The sequence below is a fragment of the Pseudophryne corroboree genome, chromosome 3 (assembly GCF_028390025.1).
Source record: "Pseudophryne corroboree isolate aPseCor3 chromosome 3, aPseCor3.hap2, whole genome shotgun sequence".
NCBI classification, from domain to species: Eukaryota; Metazoa; Chordata; class Amphibia; order Anura; family Myobatrachidae; genus Pseudophryne; species Pseudophryne corroboree.
Genome location: NC_086446.1, coordinates 615,910,445 through 615,936,449, shown reverse-complemented (window position 1 = coordinate 615,936,449; position 26,005 = coordinate 615,910,445).

The window sequence follows — 26,005 nt, the reverse complement described above, 5'->3', positions numbered from 1 at the left end:
CCCTAGTAGCCGCAGGCACCACAATAGGTTGGTTCAGGTGAAAACGCTGGAACCACCTTAGGGAGAAACTGAGGACGAGTCCTCAATTCCGCCCTGTCCGAATGGAAAATCAGATAAGGGCTTTTACAGGATACAGCCGCCAATTCTGACACGCGCCTGGCCCAGGCCAGGGCCAACAGCATGACCACTTTCCATGTGAGATATTTTAACTCCACAGATTTAAGTGGTTCAAACCAATGTGACTTTTGGAACCCAAACTACATTGAGATCCCAAATTGCCACTGGAGGCACAAAAGGAGGCTGTATATGCAGTACCCCTTTTACAAACGTCTAAACTTCAGGGACTGAAGCTAGTTCTTTTTTGGAAGAAAATTGACAGGGCCGAAATCTGAACCTTAATGGACCCCAATTTCAGGCCCATAGACACTCCTGTTTGCAGGAAATGTAGGAATCGACCCAGTTGAATTTCCTCCGTCGGGCCTTACTGGCCTCGCACTACGCAACATATTTTCGCCAATTGCGGTGATAATGTTTTTGCGGTTACATCCTTCCTGGCTTTAGATCAGGATATGGATGACTTCATCCGGAATGCCTTTTTTCCTTCAGGATCCGGTGTTCAACCGGCATGCCGTCAAACGCAGCCGCGGTAAGTCTTGGAACAGACAGGGTCCTTGCTGGAGCAGGTCCCTTCTTAGAGGTAGAGGCCACGGACCCTCCGTGAGCATCTCTTGAAGTTCCGGTTACCAAGTCCTTCTTGGCCAATCCGGAGCCACGAATATAGTGCTTTCTCCTCTCCATCTTATCAATCTCAGTACCTTGGGTATGAGAGGCAGAGGAGGGAACACATACACTGACTGGTACACCCACGGTGTTACCAGAGCGTCTACAACTATTGCCTGAGGGTCTCTTGACCTGGCGCAATACCTGTCGAGTTTTTTAATCATGTGGACGACTTCTGGGTGAAGTCCCCACTCTCCCGGGTGGAGGTCGTGCTGAGGAAGTCTGCTTCCCAGTTGTCCACTCCCGGAATGAATACTGTTGACAGTGCTATCACATGATTTTCCGCCCAGCGAAGAATCCCTGCAGCTTCTGCCATTGCCCTCCTGCTTCTTGTGCCACCCTGTCTGTTTACGTGGGTGACTGCCATGATGTTGTCCGACTGGATCAACACCGGCTGACCTTGAAGCAGAGGTCTTGCTAAGCTTAGAGCACTGTAAATGGCCCTTAGCTTCAGGATATTTATGTGAAGTGATGTATCCAGGCTTGACCCTAAGCCCTGGATATTCCTTCCCTGTGTGACTGCTCCCCAGCCTCGCAGGCTGGCATCCGTGGTCACCAGGACCCAGTCCTGAATGCCGAATCTGCGGCCCTCTAGAAGATGAGCACTCTGCAACCACCACAGGATGGATACCCTTGTCCTTGGTGACAGGGTTATCCGCTGATGCATCTGAAAATGCGACCCGGACCATTTGTCCAGTAGGTTCCACTGGAAAGTTCTTGCGTGGAATCTAACGAATGGGATTGCTTCGGAGGAAGCCACCATTTTTACCCAGAACCCTTGTGCATTGATGCACTGAGACTTGGTTCGGTTTTAGGAGGTTCCTGATTAGCTCGGATAACTCCCTGGCTTTCTCTTCCGGGAGAAACACCTTTTTTCTGGACTGTGTCCAGGATCATCCCTAGGAAACAGAAGACAAGTCGTCGGAACCAGCTGCGATTTTGGAATATTGAGAATCCAATCGTGCTGCCGCAACACTACCTGAGATAGTGCTACACCGACCTCCAACTGTTCCCTGGATCTTACCCTTATCAGGGAATCGTCCAAGTAAGGGATAACTAAAATTCCCTTCCTTCGAAGGGATATCATTTCGGCCATTACCTTGGTAAAGACCCGGGGTGCCGTGGACCATCCCTACGGCAGCGTCTGAACTGATAGTGACAGTTCTGTACCATAACCTGAGGTACCCTTGGTGAGAAGGGTAAATTTTGACATGAAGGTAAGCATCCTTGATGTCCCGAGACATCATGTAGTCCCCTTCTTCCAGGTTCGCAATCACTGCTCTGAGTGACTCAATCTTGAATTTGAACCTCTGTATGTAAGTGTTCAAAGATTTTAGATTTAGAATCGGTCTCACCGAGCCGTCTGGCTTCGGTACCACAATAGTGTGGAATAATACCCCGTTCCCTGTTGCAGGAGGGGTACCTTGATTATCACCTGCTGGGAATACAGCTTGTGAATGGCTTCCAAAACTGCCTCCCTGTCAGAGGGAGACGTCGGTAAAGCCGACTTTTGGAAACGGCGAGGGGGAGACATCTCGAATTCCAATATGTACCCCTGTGATATTATCTGAAGGATCCAGGGGTCTACTTGCGAGTGAGCCCACTGCGCACTGAAATTCATTGAGAACGGGCCCCCACCGTGCCTGAGCTTGTAAAGCCCTAGCGTCATACTGAAGGCCTGGCAGAGGCGGGAAAGGATTTCTGTTCCTGGGAACTGGCTGATCTCTGCAGCCTTTTTCCTCTCCCTCTGTCACGAGCAGAAAAGAGGAACCTTTTGTCCGCTTGCCAACAAAGGACTGCGCCTGATAATACGGCGTCTTATTTTGAGAGGCGACCTGGGGTACAAACGTGGATTTCCCAGCTGTTGCCGTGGCCACCAGGTCTAAAAGACCGACCCCAAATGTCCCCTTTCAAAGGCAATACTTCCAAATGCCGTTTGGAATCCGCATCACCTGACCATTTTACTGGTAGAATTGGACAACGCACTTATACTTGATGCCAGTCGGCAATTATTCCGCTGTGCATCATGCATATATAGAAATGCATCTTTTAAATGCTCTATAGACAATAATATACTATCCTAATATTTCCAGTCAGGGAATCCGACCATGCCCACCCAGCACTGCACCTCCAGGCTGAGGCGATAGCTGGTCGCAGTATAACACCAGTATGTGTGTAAATACCTTTTTGGATACCCTCCTGCTTTCTATCAGCAGGATCCTTAAGGGCGGCCATCTCATGAGAGGGTAGAGCCCTTGTTCTTACAAGCGTGTGAGCGCCTTATCCCCCCTAGGGGGTGTTTCCCAACGCACCCTAACCTCTGGCGGGAAAGGGTATGCAGCCAATACTTTTTAAGAAATTATCAATTGTTATCGGGGGGAAACCCACGCATCATCACACACCTCATTTTATTTATTTCTCAGATTCAGGAAAACTACAGGTAGTTTTTCCCTCACCGAACATAATACCCCTTTTTGGTGGTACTCGTATAATCAAAAATGTATAAAAACATTTGCCATTGTCTCAATCATGTAACGTGTGGCCCTACTGGAAATCACGGTTGTCTCTTCACCGTCGACACAGGAGTCAGTATCCGTGTCGGCGTCTGTATCTGCCATCTGAGGTAACGGCCGCTTTAGAGCCCCTGACGGCCTATGAGACGTCTGGACAGGCACAAGCTGAGTAGCCGGCTGTCTCATGTCAACCACTGTTTTTTTTATATAGAGCTGACACTGTCACGTAATTTTCAACAGTACATCCACTCAGGTGTCGACCCCCTAGGGGGTGACATCACTGTTACAGACACTCTGCTCCGTCTCCACATCATTTTTCTCCTCATACATGTCGACACAAACGTACCGACACACAGAACACACACAGGGAATGCTCTGATAGAGGACAGGACCCCACTAGCCCTTTGGGGAGACAGAGGGAGAGTATGCCAGCACACACCAGAGCGCTATATATATACAGGGATAACCTTATATAAGTGTTTTTCCCCTTATAGCTGCTGTATGTTTTAATACTGCGCCTAAATAGTGCCCCCCTCTCTTTTTTTAACCCTTTCTGTAGTGCAGGGAAGAGCCAGGGAGCTTCCCTCCAACTGAGCTGTGAGGGAAAATGGCGCCAGTGTGCTGAGGAGATAGGCTCCGCCCCCTTTTCGGCGGCCTTATCTCCCGGTTTTTTGTATATTCTGGCAGGGGTTAAATGCATCCATATAGCCCAGGAGCTATATGTGATGCATTTTTTGCCATGTAAGGTATTTCTGTCATGTTTTATTGCGTCTCAGGGCGCCCCCCCCCAGCGCCCTGCACCCTCAGTGACCGGAGTGTGAAGTGTGCTGAGAGCAATGGCGCACAGCTGCAGTGCTGTGCGCTACCTTATTTGAAGACAGGAACGTCTTCTGCCGCCGCTTTCTCCGGACCTCTTCGCTCTTCTGGCTCTGTAAGGGGGCCGGCGGCGCGGCTCCGGGACCCATCCAGGCTGAACCTGTGATCGTCCCTCTGGAGCTAATGTCCAGTAGCCAAGAAGCCCAATCCACTCTGCACGCAGGTGAGTTCGCTTCTTCTCCCCTTAGTCCCTCGATGCAGTGAGCCTGTTGCCAGCAGGTCTCACTGAAAATAACAAACCTAAACTAAAACTTTCACTAAGAAGCTCAGGAGAGCCCCTAGTGTGCACCCTTCTCGTCGGGCACAGAAATCTAACTGAGGCTTGGAGGAGGGTCATAGGGGGAGGAGCCAGTGCACACCAGTTAGTCCTAAAGCTTTCTTTAGATGTGCCCAGTCTCCTGCGGAGCCGCTATTCCCCATGGTCCTTACGGAGTCCCCAGCATCCACTTAGGACGTTAGAGAAATAGGATTTTGGTTACCTACTGGTAAATCCTTTTCTCGTAGTCCGTAGAGGATGCCGGGGTCCACATTAGTACCATGGGGTATAGACGGGTCCACCAGGAGCCATTGGCACTTTAAGAGTTTAAGAGTGTGGGCTGGCTCCTCCCTCTATGCCCCTCCCACCAGACTCAGTCTAGAAACTGTGCCCGAGGAGACGGACATCTTCGAGAGAAGGATTATACACAGATAGTGGCGAGATTCACACCAGCTCACACATACAAGGCACATCAAGCTAACTTAGTTTGAACACTCAGCAACTGCTGAAACATTACTTACCAAGTAACAATGCAGTACTCAACTAAAACGAAGTTGTACTGAACCAAATAACGTTTGCAGGAAAACGAAGCGCTGGGCGGGCGCCCAGCATCCTCTACGGACTACGAGAAAAGGATTTACCGGTAGGTAACCAAAATCCTATTTTCTCTTACATCCTAGAGGATGCTGGGGTCCACATTAGTACCATGGGGATGTACCAAAGCTCCCAGAATGGGAAGGAGAGCGCTGAGGCTCCTGCAGAACTGATTGACTGAACTTCAGATCATCAGAGGCCAATGTAAAACTTTGCAAACGTGTTCGACCTAGACCAAGTTGCAGCTCGGCAAAGTTGCACTGCCGAGACAACCCGGGCAGCCGCCCAGGAAGACCCCACCATATGAGTAGAGTGGGCCTTAACAGATTTTGGACATGGCAGTCCTGCTGTAGAATAAGCGTGCTGGATAGTGAACCTAATCCAGCGAGAAATAGTCTGCTTAGTTGCAGGACACCCAATTTTCTTGGGATCATATAGGACAAACAGAGAGTCCGACTTCCTGTGACGAGAAGTTCTCTTCACATATATCTTCAGAGCCCTTACAACATCCAAGGACTTTGATGTAACTGAGGAGTCAGTAGCCACTGGCACCACAATATGTTGGTTGATACGAAATGCTGACACAACCTTCGGAAGAAACTGCTGACGTGTCCGGAGCTCAGCTCTATCTTCGTGGAAGATCAAGTAAGGGCTTTTACAGGATAAAGCCCCCAATTCGGACACGCGTCTAGCAGAAGCTAAGGCCAACAACGTGACCGCCTTCCGTGTAAGGAATATGACCTCAACCTCCTGTAGAGGCTCAAACCAATCCGACTGGAGGAACTGCAACACCACGTTAAGGTCCCAAGGCGCCATAGGCGGTACAAAGGGAGGTTGGATGTGCAGAACTCCCTTCAAAAAAGTCTGAACCTCAGGGAGGGCAGCCAATTGTTTCTGAAAGAAAATGGATAGGGCCGAAATCTGGACCTTCACAGATCCTAACCTCAGGCCCATATCCACACCTGCTTGCAGGAAGAGGAGAAAACGTCCGAGTTGAAACTCCACCGTAGGAAACTTCTTGGATTCACACCAAGAGACATATTTCTTCAAAATACGATGGTAATGTTTAGACGTTACCCCTTTCCTAGCCTGTATGAGGGTAGGAAGGACCTTCTTCAGAATGCCCTTCCGAGCAAGTATCAGGCACTCAACTTCCATGCCATCAAATGTAGCCGCGGTAAGTCTTGATAGGCGAATGGCCCATGCTGCAGCAGGTCCTCCCGAAGAGGAAGAGGCCTCGGTTCTTCTTGCAGTAGATTCAGAAGGTCCGCGTACCAAACCCTTCTTGGCCAGTCTGGGGCAATGAGGATCGCTTGAACCCTTGTTCTCCTTATGAGCTTTAGGATTCTTGGGATAAGTGGGAATGGTGGAAACACGTACACTGACTGGAACACCCACGGAGACACCAGGGCGTCCACTGCCACTGCCTGTAGGTCACTCGACCTGGAGCAATAACGCCGAAGCTTCTTGTTGAGGCGAGAGGCCACCATGTCTATTTGGGGGTAATCCCCAAAGGTCTGTTATTTCCTTGAACACCTCCGGATGGAGATTCCACTCCCCTGGATGGAGATCGTGTCTGCTGAGGAAGTCTGCTTCCCAGTTGTCCACTCCCTGAATGAAGATGGCTGACAGCGCTAACGCGTGTTTTTCTGTCCAGAGGAGTATTCTTGTCACCTCTGACATTGCCGCTCTGCTCTTCATTCCGCCTTGTCGGTTTATATAAGCCACTATTGTTAGGTTATCCGACTGCACTTTAATGGTCCGATTTCTTAGAAGAGGGGCCGACTGAAGAAGACCGTTGTAGACGGCTCTTAGTTCCAGGATGTTGATAGGCAGGCTGGCTTCCAGGCTTGACCACCGTCCCTGGAAGGTTACTCCTTGAGTGACTGCTCCCCAGCCCCGAAGGCTCGCATCCGTGGTTAGAAGTACCCATTCCTGAATCCCGAACCTGCGGCCCTCCAGAAGGTGAGGTAATTGTAACCACCTGAGGAGCAAAATCCTGGCCCTCGGCGACAGACAAATTCTCTGGTGCATGTGGAGATGAGATCCCGACCACTTGTCCAGGAGATCCAGTTGGAAGGTCCGAGCATGGAACCTCCCACACTGGAGAGCCTCGTAAGAGGCCACCATCTTTCCCAATAGGCGAATGCATTGATGAACCGACAACCGGGCTGGCTTCAGGACATCCCGGACCATAGCTTGTATCACCAACGCCTTTTCCTGCGGAAGAAACACCTTCTGCACTTCTGTATCCAGGATCATTCCCAGAAAGGACAACCTCTGGGTTGGTTCCAAATGTGACTTTGGAAGGTTCAGAATCCAACCATGACTCTTGAGGAGGCGTGTTGTGAGAACAATGGATAGCATGCAGCTTCTCCTTGGACGATGCCTTTATCAGCAGATCATCCAGATATGGGAGTCATTCCGACCCGATCGCTTGCTGCAGTTTGTTGCAGCGCAGCGATCGGGTCGGAACTGCGCATGCGCCGGCACCGCAGTGCACCGGCGCATGGCAGCCGTTGTTGCCTAGCGCTTGCCTCTGAGACAGAGGCGGTCGCTGGGAGGGGCTGGATGGCGGCGATAAGCGGGCCGGGGAGCGATGAGCAGCTCCTGGCCAGCACGCTAAAGCTGCGCAGGTCGGTAGCTACTCTTGAAGTGCAAAGGCATCGCCGCTGTGCAATGCATTTGCACTTATGCGCGGGGGGGGGGGGACCGGCACTGACATGCGGGGCGGACTAACACTGTGCTGGGCGTCCCTCCGCATGTCAGTTGAATGATGCTAAATTTAGCACAGCTACGATCAACTCGGAATGACCCCCATGGAATGATGTTCACTCCTTGTTTGCGGAGGAGAACCATCATTTCTGCCATCACCTTGGTAAACACCCTCGGTGCTGTGGAGAGGCCGAATGGCAGGACCCTGAACTGGAAATGACAGTCCAGCAATGCGAAACAGAGATAAGCCTCTTGCGGCAGCCAGATCGGAATGTGGAGGTACGCATCTTTGATATCCAGGGATACCAGGAATTCCCCTTCTTCCAGACCTGATATCACCGCCCTGAGAGACTCCATCTTGAACTTGAACTCCTTTAGAAAGGGGTTCAATGACTTTATGTTCAGAATGGGCCTGACGAACCATCCGGTTTCGGTACCATGAAAAGCTTCAAATAGTAACCTGTGGTCTGCGCAGGAGGAGGAACTGGCACAATGACCTGTGCCTCCACCAGCTTTTGGACAGCGTCTTGTGGTACAGTGCTGTCTGCCAACTGAGTTTGTAAGCCTGATTTGAAAAAACGATGAGGAGGGAGACTTTGAAATTCCAGCCTGTATCCCTGGGATATAATATCTATCACCCAGGGGTCCAGGCCGGACGATACCCAGACGTGACTGGAGTGTCTGAGTCTCACTCCCACCGGCCCCACCTCCAGGCCGCACGGTCCACCGTCATGCAGAGGACTTTGGCGTACCTGATGCAGGCTTTTGTTCCTGGGAACCTGCAGTGGCAGGTTTCTTGGACTTAACTCGACCTCCCCTAAAGAAGGTATTGGACGGTCTGGCCTTTCTAGGCTTGTTAGGCCGAAAGGGCTGTGTTGCAGATGAAGAGAAGGATTTCTTCGGAGCAGGTGCTGCTGAGGGAAGAAACGGAGACTTACCCGCTGAAGCCGTGGATATCCACGCGTCTAGAGCTTCCCCAAAGAGAGCCTGACCTGTATAGGGTAGGGAATCCACACTTTTTCTGGATTCCGCGCAGCCACAGTCCCTGACGAGCTGAAACAGACATGGAAGAGATTTCCGCAGCCATGGAAACCAGGTCTTTCATGGATTCTACCATAAAACCTGCTGAATCATGTATGTTGCGTAAATATAATGCAACATCATCTCTATCCATCGTATCCAAATCCTCAAGTAAGGTAGCCGACCACTTTACTATTGCCTTTGCAATCCATGCACTAGCAATAGTGGGACGTTATATGGCCCCTGTAGCAGTGTACATTGATTTAAGTGTGTTATCTATTTCTCTATCAGCCAGCTCCTTTAAGGCGGTAGATCCTGGAACAGGCAAAACCACCTTCCTATCCTCAGGGAAAGGAAACGCCACCAGTACCCTTTTTGGGACCTGGAATTTTTCCCATGCTTTCTCAGATATAGCATTCAATTCCTTTGACGCAGGGAAGGTTAGCGAGGCTTTTTTATTTTCAGTGAAAAAAGCCTCCTCAACCTGCTCAGGTGTGGTATTAACATTCAACACATCCCTGATATCCTCTAACAACAATTGCACCCCCTTTGCAAGAGATTTGGACCCCCGCAACACATCCCCATCACCATCTGTGGTGTCAAAATCAGTATCCGTGTCATCTTGTGTGACATGCAGAAGCGCACGCTTATGGGAGTAATTAGCGGAGCGTCCTGAGGTACCAGAAACTGGCCATACTGCCATATAGCTCTGTAATAACTGGGTTGCAGATTCAGTACTTGCAACCCTGTCAGAAATCTGAGAAATCCAAGATTTGATAGAGGAAAACCACTCAGGTTCCCTTGCTGGTATCTGTGCTAAACCAGTGCTATCCTGATTACATGGAATGGGATCATCCTGGGTGGATAAATCCTCTGCAGCTTTTGACATAGCTAAAGGAGACCCCCAAACAATCTACACACACACACACACACACACACACACACACACACACACACACACACACACACACACACACACACACACACACACGTGAGGGCAGACAGAGTCCCCCCCCACCCCCCAAGAATGGCAAGAGAGACACAGAGATTGGAGTCAACCCCCACAAAGCGCTTTTACCAAAGGGAGACCTCTTGTCAGCACTGACTGTGCACCTTCATAGGACACACAGTCGCATTACAGCCTCTCTCCCTTCTACAACCCCCTGGTACCATGTACAGATAGCTGGAGTTGCTGTGGAGGGACCTGTTCTTCTGCTCAGTGCTGTGCAGGCAGGAAAATGGCACTGAAACAATGCTGGGTCCGCTCTGAGGAGAAGCCCCGCCCCCTTAATGGCGCTGTCTTCCCGCTCTTCATGGATTATACTGGCCTGAGGAATTAGTGTTGACTGAGATCCGAGGACCCTGACAGGCTTCTGGACCAGAGTAGGGGGTAAACGCTGGCCCAGAGCGCCCCTCACAGCGCCGCACAATTTACTGCTGAGCCTTCCCAGGAGCGCAGTTAATACTGTGCTCCCTCCCGATCCGAACCCTCTGGTGCTCAGTGTCCAGTCAGCGGAGACAGTGACTCAGACCCCGCAGGGCGGACACTGCTCCCCCCCCTTAGTCCCTCGCTGCAGGGAGGCTGTTGCCAGCAGCCTCGCTGTAAAATAAAAAACGAGATTTATGGTAAGAACTTACCGTTGTTAAATCTCTTTCTGCGAGGTACACTGGGCTCCACAAGGAATAACATCGGGGTGTAGAGTAGGATCTTGATCCTAGGCACCAACAGGCTCAAAGCTTTGACTGTTCCCAAGATGCACAGCGCCGCCTCCTCTATAACCCCGCCTCCGTGCACAGGAGCTCAGTTTCGTTAACCAGCCCAATGCAGTAGCAGGTACTAGAGACGACAATCGCTCGTAGCCAATAACACCACACATTCACCACAGGAGTGGGTGTCAGCGGCTATGCCACACCAACCCAAAGAAGCTAAGTGCGTCAGGGTGGGCGCCTTGCGGAGCCCAGTGTACCTGGTAACACTGGACTCCACAAGGAATAACATCGGGGATGTCCTAAAGCAGTTCCTTATGGGAGGGGATGCACTGTAAACCAACACCAGAATGTTTCCCTTAAAATACCCTACAGCTGGATACCAAACACCACCTTGTAACCTTGTTCTGTCCCCTCCTATCCTGTAAAGTTGAATCCCTTTGTTCTGTTACCATTTTAAACAGCTATTTCTTTCTGATGTGGTGCAGGGGGCTATATGTACAATGTGCACTATTTGGGTTAAATATGTAATGTTCTGATAACCCTCTATGCGCTCACAAACTCCTCCGTAAATACCCATACCACGCGCATGATCGCAGGAGCGATCCTACGCAAATTGCGGATATGTGCACGCACGGCGGAATAAGTGCACGTGCAGCGGGCATGTGTATGGGGTTAGTACATGGTATATGCATTACAATATTTTTCGACTTTGACAGTCCACCCTTTGGCAGTCAACAATAACTGCCACTATCTAAACATTAAACAGAAAAATATACAATACATATCTACAAATGATTGGATGGTAGGAGGAGAGGTGTAGGTGGGAAATGTATGACCTAGTGAGATAGTAAAAGCATGTATGTATGAATCCATGTCTGAGGGGCATGTATCATCGTGCCGTATATGTTCTAGATAAGCTTCGAGGTATTGCGAAGTATACATTAAATCCTTCTCATCCCGTATTAAGGGTCTGTAATTGGGCCAACAAACACTACCGAGCTCTTTTTCGGCTTCTTGTTCCAACAAATGGGGTGCACATTTAGTTGATGATACATGGAGGGGGAACACATGTGAATGCTAATATGTGGATATCACCTGTCGACTATGTGTGTCACTACCTGGAGGTTGTAGAGATGAGGATAAGACACATATGTACAATACATTCACATAACATTTTTGTAATCATTCTTGGGTGTTGATTGAAGTTTTCTCCGGATGGGTGTATTTTTGCTGAGGGAAAACAAAGGAGAAACGGGTGAAAGAAACGGACCGTGGAATCACGTCTTATCACAACATTGTCTCTATTGATGGGTCATAAATTAAATCAGTTGCTGTACCAATGCCCCCGCTCCTCAAACTCATCACTTTGGTACCGTGCTTGCGCCGCGTTAAAATTCGAACACACCTAAATATCAAACCAATCATTATGACAACTCCCAGGATACAAAGGAGAAACTTTCCTACACTCACGATAACATTTTGAGCCCATTCTCCTAAACCTGAGAACCAATTTGCGTGGGTTCAACCATGAGACCCAGCCGGTCAGTTCATTTCTCACAGCAGTAAGGGTAAGGTTGTGTCTCCTCCGGAACTCCCACTCCAATTGCAAGATATCGTCCATATTTTGATCTATGACCTCGGTTGGGTCATCAGTGCTGTTTGTAATGTACGTGCAACACTTCACACCATACTGAGTTGCCAAAGTGACACAGTACCCGCCTGTCACCGCTGTGATAAAATTGAGGACCATCCTGTGCTGGATCAGTTCCGTTTTGTAAGCTTGCAACTCCCTCCCTGTATACCTGAAGGTGTCATCATACATCTCTGTGATATTATCTATCAGATTCGCTAGCGCGTGGATATACCTATAATTTATAATTCCTCTGGCGGTACGGGTGATGTCTAACGCGAGTAGGAATTGAATCCCGGTGGATTCGTGGATCAAATCAGAGGCTGCGTGCTCTGTCCTATCTATGAGGTGTCACTTAACGATGTGTTCATAGTGAGTATGAGTATAAGGAGCTTGAGCACTGCGGTGAACGCTTTCATCTTATCATGGGTTATGGTCATTACTTCTGGCAACACTCTTCCAATGTAACACAATCCCTCTGAGTTTGGGGCAAGCCACTTATAAGCCTTCCTCCCACATATGAAATAAGCATCATCGGGGAGAACATATGGGACAGAATATGACATTACCATATTGCAAACTTTCCAAGTGAAAAATCCTATCCCTATCTCTCTCATCTGTTCAGTACACGTATCAGGCTGTATGATATGTGCACAGTACCCTGGTGATACTTCTCCAACCCGCATGGTCCTACTTCCTAGAGTATACCTATACCGAAAATACCTTCCACCGTCGGCTATTTGGCGTATAAGTTCAGTGTCTACGGGTATTCTGTCGGCTCTATGTGAAAATGCCATGGTTTGGTTATTCCATGTCACTTCCCAATTTCCCGGCTTTCGGGAATTGGAAATGTTGAAACATACTAAGGATCTATCCACATGATATTGGTGGAGCTTCAGACTAGGGGGCCTAGAAATATTAAATTTCTTGTCCACCGGTCTCCCACCCCGTAATTCAAGTACCTCATCTATTGTTAAAGGATACGGTACTAGTCCTGACTTGCTCTGACCTTGAGGTACTTGTGAGCACACCCAGCATTCTGTTTGGTTTAAAAGCTTACCCACTAATGAGTGATAATCACTCAATGGATGACGGTCCATGTTGATATTAAGGCTGGACTGACATCTCTGGATGCACCCGTCCTCAACTATGTTTTCACAGTTTGTACAAATACAATTTTCCTCAGCCAATAACCCTTCACAGTGCCTCCTAGTTTCTTGACTACCAGATCGTTTTCTGATACTCGCCTTTGCTCGGTGGATGTGTTGCTCTTGGAATTCTACAAATCCGTCCTTGCCATCAGAACCCATTCCAGATCCTTTCTCGACCTCTCTGGTACTCTCACCGAAACAGACTGCTCTGGTCAACAACAGGGTCAACAGGAAAACCCGGAATGCAGTCTCTTGGGGTAAGTCCATCTTGTTAAGGGGAGAGAAAAAGGGAGCAAGAAGGGGGGGGGGGAAAGGAGGGAAATGGGAGATGGAGAAAATAATAAAAAGGAAAAAGAAATTCGGTGCGACAACCGCCTCTGGTCTTGTAGTTCTCCGTGCTCAGGTGCCGTGACAACAGTCCTGCCTCTCAGTCTTCCCGGAACAGACACTCCAGTGATACGATATTCTTTCCGAGTCAGCGACCTTTCTGTAGGGAACATAAATCCTGCATTACAATGTGTTTAACTGTTGTGTGAAATAAACCATCCGTGGAAAATGAAAAAAGAGAGAGAGAATAATAAAAGAGAAAATTTGTCAGATTTGCGTTCACCATCAGGCTTGTCACACCAACATGTCTATCGGTATCTCTGCACAGTCTCCCTTCACCAGTATTTCCACTCTCCACCCTTTGTGCATGGCCAGGCACAGTGATGCTGGTGAGATATACTGGGGTTGGGCAGACCTCTGAAAAGACCGAGTAGACATGTGACGTTTGAGCTGTAGTTCTATCGGTGAACGTCAGAGATGAAAAGGAAACTTTAAAGGCAACTCACAGAGTTTAGTAACAAAGAAGATTTTACAAAGTTAGACATCTGGATTGGGCACTACGGGGAATGATTCCCTAATCAGGCTGTTCCCTTAAAAAAAATTCTATGTGTGTTATATCTCCACTGGGACTATCCCAGTCATCAATCCAGTGTCTTGTCCATTCTAAGTTCATAGGGATCCGGTATCTTTGAGATAATTTTCTCTACCTGTGATGGACATGCTTCTAAAACAGTGAAATGCAATATTAGTCTTCGTGGGTATTTTAACATATTTTGTGCTTCCTGGGTGGGAGCACTCTATATGTATACCATCTCTAACAAAACTCCTGTTAAATTACTTAGAGGTCACTTCTGCTAGAGAGAGAGAAGCAGAAGTTTAGAAGCCTCCTCCTAATCTCCGTAAGTTTTGTCAAAAGGGTAAAGTTGCATTTATTCTGTTCTTCCCATTAACCGAATCTGTGTCTTTCTATACTGCTCGTGATTCCTTACCATATGTCCCTTGATCCCGTCTATGTGTTTAATAACGTGGCTTATTTATTCTGTCTAGGGGTCTATATTGGCTATGTGCTCTACTACTCCTACAATTTCTAGCAAAATGTCCTTCATTTTTACAAATGTAACATATTATCGGTCTTTTGTTACTACTAGTGTTTTGGGGTTTGGGCTGATGAGACTTTGGTGTAAGAGCCTGCATACTTTCAATCCTTAGCCTCTCCTCTTGCAGTTTTCTACGCCTAGCAATATTCCTATGGTGTTCAATTGCGCACTCTCTAAGGCAAGCTACTGTGACCCCTCTCCAACCAGGCAAAGAGGTTTGTACTCTGTCCCTCACTGTCTGATCGAGTCCTTCCATTAGCACAGACACAGCCACTCCTCTGTATTTTTCATCGTTCCCTGCATCTAATACCCCCATGTAGCTGTCCATTTCCTGCAGTGCTCGGTGGAAATATTCAGATGTCATTTCATTTTCCCTCTGTTTTATGGAGAAAATTCTTCTCCACTCAGTGGGAAAACACAACTTTAATTGCCTATTAATTCATTTTATATTTTCTTGATTGTTTCTGTCAGTCATAGGAATATCTGACTCTAATCTACAATCAGTGATGAATTTTTGGGTTTCAATATTAGGGGGTAGGCATGCTTTCAAAAATGTCCGCCAATGTTGGTTTGTTGGTTCATACACATTACCCAGATCTCTGATAAATTTCTGACATCTGGCTAAATGCTTCTGAGGGTTGGGGAATTCTGAAATGATTGATCGCAGCTCATCTCTGGGCCACGGGCAATACATTGCATTATTCCTGGTGAAGACTACTTCCTGTCTATCGGTTCCCCCATTGGGAGTTACTATTCCCAAGACAGGGTGTAATCCTACCATTCTGTTCCTAATCTGTTTACTGTGTGGTGTTGTTGTTTCTGTGCAATGAACTGTCTCATACTTACCGGTAGCTGTGACCTCACCCGTTCTTTCATTGGGGAATATTGTTACTGCACTACCTGGTTGGACAGGTCCCACCTGAGTTTCCTGCAACATGACTGCTTGGAGGAGAGCTGCGATTTGGCTGACTCCTTCATCTTCCTGTGACCTAAAACCTTGGAGAGACTTCAAAACAGGATACATTTTGCAAAAGTTAGGGTTAATACATTGTTCTTTCATATTACTATCATTTACGGATGTATCATTGACTGTAGCCACTTTCTTCCCTGTAATATACGGTGGTGGTGGTGTGGTTGCCATCAGTGCTAGTTCCCTCTGCATATCGCCCTCTTGATGCCATAAATGTAAACAGTTTGTGTGTCTGATCCTTTGTTTTTGGGACTTTAACAGACATATCCTAATCCTTAAATTCTGCAACACCTCTGAGTCAAAACTACCTATCCCAGGAAATGGTGCTTTATCCCCCACAGTCATTCGTGTCCATTCATCACAAAAGGTCTCAGTGTGGGGACCATACTTCCCCCACATTACTAACCGGGCTGACCCCCTGGGTCTGAACTCTGCAGTCTGAACCCTGACTGAGGAACGTCCCTGTGTTGTGCACTTGGCTTCCATTGTGGACCTTTTTAACACGGGAAAACTTCCTAAAATGCACCAAACACAGTAGTCTACCGGTGGAAGTCCTCAAAGTTCTTCCACTAACTTCTTCTGCTCCGAGTATCACGGATCCGCCTTTTTTTTTAGCAGACACGTGTAGCCGTTGCAGGCCCTACTTCGGCCTATATCCCCTGGGCCTTTAGGAGTAACTTACCGAACCCAGTGAATATCTGCCTCTGGAGATTTTCCTGAGAGACCAGCAAAAACTCCCTAAACCTTTACTTTACACAAATCACGCCTGCATGTGGTTCATACAACGCGTATGATGACGAGATTTACGCACAAATATGCAAAACTTCGTATCACGTTGCGTCACGTATTGCCCATACAACCGCGCGGTCCAATTGTACCGCTCATAGACACTTGCTATCTATAAGTGGTAGGATCACTGGAGTCTCCACCCTGTGCTCCAAAACAGCTGGAGTGTAATACCACGAAAACTTTATCACACTCCGTTGCACGTATTCACCTAGACCGTGCTCACCACGTTTTCACCTAGACCGTGCTTCACCAAGTTTCACCAAGCTTCACCGAGATCACCAAGTTCACCAAGCGGGGTTCAATACATTCACACCTTATTCAGCCCACACTAACACTCTATAGTTTTCTGATCAGAAAAATATCCTTTCCTGTTAACTGATAGCTTTCCCCAGAGGTAATACAGTAGAGAAGGTTTTTAAACTAAATATTGGAAACTGAACAATTTTGTGCTATTGTTGTGTGGCTACCGTCTCGCGCCTAAACTAAAACAATGCTATTGTGTGATTTGTACTTAGTGGTCGTATCTTTACGCACGTTGCGTAAGCACGCGATCGTGCATACGTCTTTACGTTGCGTACGCAGTCCCGTACTTTGTCCGAGACACGTATACAAAGACCGTACGTCCGCAACAGTACAAATCCCACACTTCTATCAATGTGAGCAATGTTAACTATAATCGCTCACTTAACACAGCACACAGTTCCTTCTGTATAAACCTTTGTAACTAGGCCAGGCTGCATGTGCGTCTTACACTTATTTCTTAAATATTAACTCTATATTTAAACTAAATAGCAACAAATTTTTCAGTACAGGTCAAAATGAATCTAATAATCATCAATAATTCAAATGGTATGATTCAGATTGGATAGCTATCTTGCAGAACATAATGATATAAATATACACATAATTATAATATTATATATATGTACCATTCACTGGTCTCCTGAGACTCATTTACCCATTAAGTGCTTCTAATTTGCATATGAATGCTATGTGCTATTGGCTGCCTGTAAAGGTGGTTTTTTTCACTGCTAGGAAAAAGCAGTTACACAGGTCAATTTGCATTTCAATGGCTATCTTATAGCAAGCAGAGTTAACTGAATCTTAGAGGTAAAAGAAAAAAAAACAAAAAAAAACAACTTTGTTTATATCTGTGTGTGGTTCTTACATCAAGTATTCATCTTACTATTAACTTTCCAGTAGGCCCCGCTGAAACTATTTGTAATTTACTATGGCATGGGTTAAATAAATGCATTGGTAACTCATAAATGGTGATTTCTTTTTGACCAAGGACGGCTGATTATTCCGGGCAGTGAAAATCAGCCATTTAGAAAAAATTACCTTCCCAATATGGCCGCTGCTCCTCCCCCTTCCACATCCATGAGGGTTACACAAAATGGTGGACAAGCCATGTGGTTAGTCCAAAATGGAGAACAGACCATGCGGCTTCCTTTGTCACAAAGAAATCACACACCATGCAAGCCCGTGAAATTATTTTAGGCCTGAGTTAAAAAAAACACTATATCAAGGCTTTTGCAGCAACTTTTAAATGTACTTTTACCCTACTTAACAGATAAGGAATCCAATCTGAATCAAACACAATATGACTCATTTGAACCTTGTTTTGCAACAATATGATCAGATATGCAGAGTACAGGTGTATGCTTGTATTGTGTGCGCATTTGGCGCCAAACAGAAATTCACAGACTTTAAAAATAGCTTTGTATATTTACCTTTCGGATCCCACCAGCATCCCTACAAACCATGCAGAGCAGACGCTTATCTTATCAGCACTTGAGAAAGAGTTTACCAGAGTATCCACCAACCAGGAGAAGGCTTACATGGATACCTGTCCGCCCTTTGTTGATAGATAAAGTCTGCTGTACCCTGCTAGGCTGTGGGTATGAGGAAAAACAGGACGATGCCCCCAATTGATAATGTCAATATTACCTTTCAACACAAAGCTATACCTTTAAACACACCTTTACTATGGAGCTGCTGCGGTCGCTAGCTCACGCTACGTACTTCGTACGCTATTTGCGCACAGAGTCCCGTACCGTGTACACATTTAGCGTACAAACGCCGCACTGTGGGTACAAAGCACACACAGTGCGTTCGCACCCAATTAATACACCTTAAAACCTTATACAGTTATACAATGCAATGATGTGATTACACTTTAAACCTTATGCAGCAAAGCTCTGCAATGATGTTACACCTTAAACCTTATGCAGCAAAGCACTGCAATGATGTTACACCTTAAACCTTATGCAGCAAAGCACTGCAATGATGTTACACCTTAAACCTTAAGCAGCGCTGACGGTATAAAGTACCCGCAGTGCGTACACCTTATCAATACACTCTTAATCTTTAAGCAGTTAAATACACTTTAAACCCTAGCAGGGAAATGAGGACACAACACTGATATGTAGTTGAACCACAGGGTTCTAAGGCCACAGTGGATTATTTCAAAAGGTAAAACAGTACAAATTATACACTACAGGCTAACAAGATAAATCTACAACAGAATAATGGCTACAGTCAATGTACATACGTGAGATTGTTCGCTTGCGCAACCCGGCCGGTCCTCCGCTTATCAGGTAGAAAGCGTTCAGAGTCTTGTGACCAGCCAGGCAGCAACAGGCTTTTTTATACACTACTTCCATATACAATACAATGGTCACTGTAATCTCTTTGTCTATTGGACACAGAGATGTATCTTTACCTTACAGGAGAGGTCATAGGTTGATTTGAAAAGGTGGGCTATGTCTTTCTCAACTGCTCTTGTGGGTGGTCTCCTCTGGATTCCCCCCGCATACATAATATACAGTAAATACAGTTTAAACCTGCTAGATTCTGCAGCTTCTGCATCTAACTATCCTCAGGAACATGCAATCTTCCTCAAACCAACACCAGAATGTTTCCCTTAAAATACCCTACAGCTGGATACCAAACACCACCTTGTAACTTGGTTCTGTCCCCTCCTATCCTGTAAAGGTGAATCCCTTTGTTCTGTTACCATTTTAAACAGCTATTTCTTTCTCATGTGGTGCAGGGGGCTATGTGTACAATGTGCACTATTTGGGTTAAATATGTAATGTTCTGATAACCCTCTATGCGCTCACAAACTCCGCCGTAAATACCCATACCACGCGCATGATCGCAGGAGCGATCCTACGCAAATTGCGGATATGTGCACGCACGGCGGAATAAGTGCACACACAGCGGGCATGTGTATGGGGTTAGTACATGGTATATGCATTACAATATTTTTCGACTTTGACACATGAGACCTAGCACTTGCATTGCCGAATGTATCGACACTTGCGGACGAGATAGGAATCATCGAATCCTGTCCTGAAGCTTCAGGACTTTCTCCTGAGACAAGAACAGCCGTTGGTTGTGAGTGTCCAATAACGCTCCCAGGTGTACCATGGTCCGAGCAGGAACCAGGGAGGATTTCTTCCAGTTGATCAGCCACCCGTGGGCTGTCATGAACTGGACCATCAGATCTAGATGACACAGGAGAAGTTCTGGGGAATTTGCCAGGATCAACAGATCGTCCAAGTACGGCAGGATCCTGACCCCTTGACGGCGGAGTGTAGCCATCATGACCGCCATTACTTTGGTGAAAACTCGGGGAGCCGTTGTCAAACCAAAGGGTAACGCCCGAAATTGGTAATGAAGATTGCCCATCGTAAACCTGAGGTACTGCTGATGAGACACCGCAATAGAAATATACAGGTAGGCATCCTGTATGTCCAGGGAGACCATATAGTTCCCAGGCTCCAAGGCCAGAACAACAGAGCGCAGAGTTTCCATACGAAACTTGGAGACCCGCACATACTTGTTCATGGACTTGAGATTGAGAATGGTCTGCGAGGACCCATTTGGTTTTTGGACTAGAAACAGCGGTGAATAGTACCCCTTGCCTCTCTGAGCCAGAGGAACCTGTACTACCACTCCTATGGTCAGGAGGGAATGTACCACCGAATGCAGAGTGTTTGCCTTTGTCGGGTCCAGGGGAACATCTGTCAGGCAAAATCGATGAGGGGGACGATTCTTGAAGGGTACAGCGTAACCTCGAGTGACGACTTCCCTCACCCAGGCATCGGAAGTGGTCTTCATCCATTCCTGGGCAAAACCTAGAAGTCGGCCACCCACCCTGAGATCCCCCAGAGGGAGGCCCGCCCAGTTATGCGGCAGGCTTGTCAGTTTTGGAAGCAGGGTGACGGGCAGCCCAGGCTCGCTTCGGTCTGGGCTTGGCAGGTCTGAAAGCACGAGCTTGCTTTGGGTACGCCTGACCTTTTGCTTTACCTGGAGGATGAAAGTACAGAGGGAAAGTACTTTTAGCCTTCTGCGTAGAAGGAGCCGTACTAGGTAGGCAAGCTGTTTTAGCAGTAGCCAGATCAGCCACAATCTTATTGAGGTCTTCTCCAAAGAGAATGTCTCCATTGAAAGGAAGCACCTCCAGGGTTTTCTTGGAATCCATATCCACCGACCACGATCTCAACCAAAAGGATACGCCTGGCCAAGACGGACGTAGTAGCAGCCTTGGCCGCCAGCACCCCGGCATCGGAGGCCGCTTCCTTAAGGTACAGAGAAGCTGTGGCAATATAAGAGAGACATTGTCGAGCATGATCAGATGCGTTGGAAGGCAGTACCGCCTCTAGCTCCTGAGCCCACGCCTCAACAGCTTCAGCAGCCCAACTTGCTGCAATGGTTGGCCTATGTACATTCCCCATTAGGGTGTAAATCGCTTTCAGACAACCCTCCACACGTCTATCCATCGGTGTCTTCAGAGAGGTGATGGTAGTTACTGGCAGAGCAGAGGAAACTACCATGCGTGCCACATGAGAATCTACTGGCGGAGGAGTTTCCCAATTTTTGCATAGCTCCGCGGAGAGAGGATAGCGAGCCAACAGTCTCTTATTCGGTGTGAATTTCGTCCCCGGATTTTCCCAGGACTCCTGACGTATGTCAGCCAGGTGTTGAAAATGAGGTAAAACTTGTTCAACTACCTTCTTGCGTTTAAATCTTTCCGGCTTTTTAGAGACAACCTCAGGCTCAGGTTCATCAGAGACCTGAAGAATGAGCCTGATAGCCTCAATCAAATCAGGGACATCCACCAATGACTTCCCTTCCCCATCAGAAGCATCTGAGTCAGTGTCTGTGGGATCAGTATATGCACCGTCCTCATCAGAGGATGTGTCCGGGATAGCAGTGGATTGTAATGAGGTAATGGCCCGTTTAGAAGACGTCTTAGTCTTAGGTGGGCGAGAGTGAGATTTAGATTTAGTCAGTGACCAGTTCAATTGCTGTAACTGAGTGGAGATTTGATCTGCCCATGGCAGATTAATTGCAGGGACCATAAACTGCTGCATTGGTACAGGTGGTCCCACGGGGGGTGCCAATTTAGTTACAAGCGTGTTTAACATTGTGGAAAAGGTAGCCCAAGGTGGGTCATTTGTTGCTCCCGGTGCTACGGACCCACTGGGGGGTAAGGAACCCCCTGAACCTGAACTCTCTGCTGCCATATTTTATTCCAAAATGTTAGCGACATCAACACCACGCGATGTGGGAGAAGCCCCAGCTCCGTTGCTTCATGTAGCTGACATACTAGTTAGCACAATATTGGGCAACCCGGTACAATCTTAGCAGCAATATACCTAGCAAGAACTCTAGTGCAGTGTGACTTTCCTGTCAGCACAAACTGGGAATCCAAGAGATATATGGTGACTATAAATCACAAAGAAAAATACACAGTAAGTATATCTTGTGAAATACCTATATTATTTCGGAAAACCTGACACACTTAGCCCCCTCAGGTTAAGGAATATAGGAGTAGCACGTGACTAAGAGAAAAGGATTTACCGGTAGGTATTAAAATCCTATTTTCTCATACGTCCTAGAGGATGCTCGGGTCACTTCAAGAACCATGGGGCTTATACCAAAGCTCTAGAACGGGCGGGAGTGCGCGGATGACTCTGCAGCACCAATTGACCAAACATGAGGTCCTTATCAGCCAGGGTATCAAACTTGTAGAACTTTGCAAAGGTGTTTGTACTCGACCAAGTAGCCGCCCGGCAAAGCTGTAATGACGAGACCCCCCGGGCAGCCACCCAGGACGAGCCCACCTTTCTGGTAGAATGGGCCTTCACCGATTTCGGCAACGGCAATCCGGTCGTGGAAAGAGCATGCTGAATCCAGCGCGCAATAGTCTGCTTGGAAGCAGGAGCCCCAATATTGTTGTGAGCATACAGGACAAACAGAGCCTCCGTTTTCCTAAACTGAGCCGTTCTGGTCACATAAATTTTCAAAGCTCTGACTACGTCGAGAAACTTCGATTTCAGCAAGGCGTCAGTAGCCACTGGCACCACAATAGGTTGGTTCTAGTGGAACGACGAAACCAGTTTCGGCAGAAACTGCTGACGAGTCCGCAGCTCTGCTCTATCTTTATGGAAGATCAAATAAGGGCTCTTGTGAGACAAGGCCGCCAACTCAGACACCCGCCTGGCGGATGCCAAGGCCAACAGCATGACCACTTTCCAAGAGAGAAATTTCAACTCCACCTTTTGTAAAGGTTCAAACCAATGAGATTGAAGGAATTGCAACACCACGTTAAGATCCCATGGTGCCACAGGGGGCACAAAGGGAGGTTGGATGTGCAACACGCCTTTCACAAAAGTCTGAACTTCTGGAAAGGAGGCCAATTGTTTTTGGGAAGAAAACCTATAAGGCTGAAATTTGTACTTTAATGGAGCCCAACTTTAGGCCCGCATCCACACACCGGTTTGTAGAAAATGGAGAAAACGTCCTAACTGAAATTCTTCCGTAGGAGCCTTTTTGGATTCACACCAAGACACGTATTTTCTCCAAATACGGTGATAATGTTTAGACGTTACTCCTTTCCTGGCCTGAATAAGAGTGGGGATGACTTCCTTGGGAATACCCTTTCGGGCTAGGATTCTGCATTCAACCTCCAAGCCGTCAAACAAAGTTGCGGTAAGTCTTGGAACACGCACAGCCCCTGCTGTAACAGATTCTTCCTCAGAGGAAGAGGCCAGGGATCTCTTATGAGTAATTCCTGAAGATCCGGACACCAAGACCTTCTTGGCCATTCTGGAACAATGAGGATCGCTTGAACTTTTGTTCTTCTTATGATCTTTATCACTTTTGGAATGAGTGGAAGCGGAGGAAACACGTAAACCGACTGAAACACCCATGGTGTCACTAGGGCATCCACTGCTATTGCTTGAGGGTCCCTCGACCTGGAACAATATCTCTGAAGTTTCTTGTTGAGGCGAGACGCCATCATGTCTATTTGAGGAATTCCCCAAAGACTTGTCACTTCTGCAAAGATCTTTTAATAATAATAATAATAATTTTATTTATATAGCGCTCTTTCTCCAACAGGACTCAAGGCGCTTTACAGACATCAAAAACAATGCACATGATACAGAGGATTTGAGTAATACAACAATTGACAAGCAACAGACATAAAAGAAAACCTTAAGCCCACAGAAAGCATAACGCAGGATTGGTGCAGGCATTTTGGGTAATAACTTCAAAGGGTTGTGTATTCCACCCTCACAAGGTACCAGGTGCAGCAGCCATCTTAGGCGCTCGGCGTAGGATTACCCAGGGTGGGATAGTTCACCCCTAGAAGTGATGACACAAAATGGTGCTGATTTCAGAGTCCTACAGTTCAGAGTAGGGTTCCATCAAAACCATCAGGCCTATGTATTTTTCATCCCATCCACAAGTGTACCATATGGGGCAGCCATGTTGGGCGCACTTTGGAGGTTACACTGTGGGAGGTGAGCCATACAAGGGCCAAGGTCATATATGGGAAAACTGATGCTTATGTAGTAGTATGATGTACCCTGCATGTAGGGCACAATGGAAAGGTGTGCAATCAGTGGAGGTAAACATTACAGGAAAAACACATGGTGGGGTGGAAGCGAGCAATGGAGGGGAAAAAAAAAATAGCAGGTAACTAGTGGCAGAGTAGGATTGGGCTAACATTTTGATCAGATCTTAGTACGGGTGGGGGGCATACTCAATACTCAGAAGCAATGGGGATGTCCCTGCTGAACCTGGTCCTGTGCCCCACAGTTCCCTGTTCATCTTGGGGGTTAGGCCCGGGGGCAGGCTTGATGTTCTCAGCCAGAGAGGTGCTAAGCCTGGTCTTGGTGTTCTCATGTTTGATGCGAGGAGAGGCCACATAAAGTTCCAGCGTTTTGTGGTTGTGATGCAGTCCTTCTGTTATCTTGTTAGTTTGTTTGTCTTCTGTTTTCCTTCGGTTTAACACAGGTATAACACTGCTGTTTTGAGCTGCCACTTTATAACTAGCCACTTCATAAAATAGCCACTGCAGCGTCTTAATAGGCCTGGCGTCCTATGCTTTACTGACTAAATAGGTCTACAAACATATGTCCTGATTACAACCCCCTCCCCCACACAGCAACCCTCCCACCAAAAGGTGTTAATCAGCTAACAAATGTGAGGTTTGAAAACCCCAGTCAATCACTATAAGTTTTTGCACACTACAGATATTAAACCACTTAAAACAATTTTATAAACATACAATGTAATGTGCAATGTTCTGCAAATAATTACCAGCAAGATTTTTACTAAGAGAGTAGCAATGTTCTGCAAATAATTACCAGCAAGATTTTTACTAAGAGAGTAGCAATGTTCTGCAAATAATTACCAGCAAGATTTTTACTAAGAGAGTAGCAATGTTCTGCAAATAATTACCAGCAAGATTTTTACTAAGAGAGTAGCAATGTTCTGCAAATAATTACCAGCAAGATTTTTACTAAGAGAGTAGCAATGTTCTGCAAATAATTTCTTGATGAAGACCCCACTCTCCTGGATGGAGATCGTGTCTGCAGAGGAAGTCTGCTTCCCAGTTGTCCACTCCTGTAATGAAGATCGCGGATAGAGCGCTTGTATGCTTTTCTGCCCAACGGAGAACCTTTGCGGCCTCTGCCATAGTAGCTCTGCTCTTTGTTCCGCCCTGGTGGTTTATGTACGCTGCTGCTGTTATGTTGTCTGACTGAATCAAGACGGACTGATTGCGAAGAAGATGTTCCGCTTGCAGAAGGCCGTTGTGAATGGCCCTTAACTCCAGAACGTTTATGTGGAGACACATTTCCTGGCTTGACCATCTTCCCTGGAAGTTTTCCCCCTGTGTGACTACTCCCCAGCCTCGGAGACTCGCATCCGTGGTCACTAAGATCCAGTCCTGGATCCCGAACCTGCGTCCCTCCAGGAGGTGAGAGGTGTGCAGCCACCACAGGAGTGAGATTCTGGTCTTGGAAGACAGGGTTATCCTTCGGTGCATGTGCAGATGGGACCCGGACCACTTGTCCAACAGGTCCCACTGAAACACTCTGGCATGGAATCTGCCAAACTGAATGGCCTCGTAGGACGCCACCATCTTTCCCCGCAACCGAGTGCATTGATGGATCCATACTCTTGGCGGTTTCAGGATTTGTTTGACCAGGTTCTGAATTTCCAGAGCTTTTTCCACTGGAAGAAAAACTCTCTGTAATTCTGTGTCCAGAAT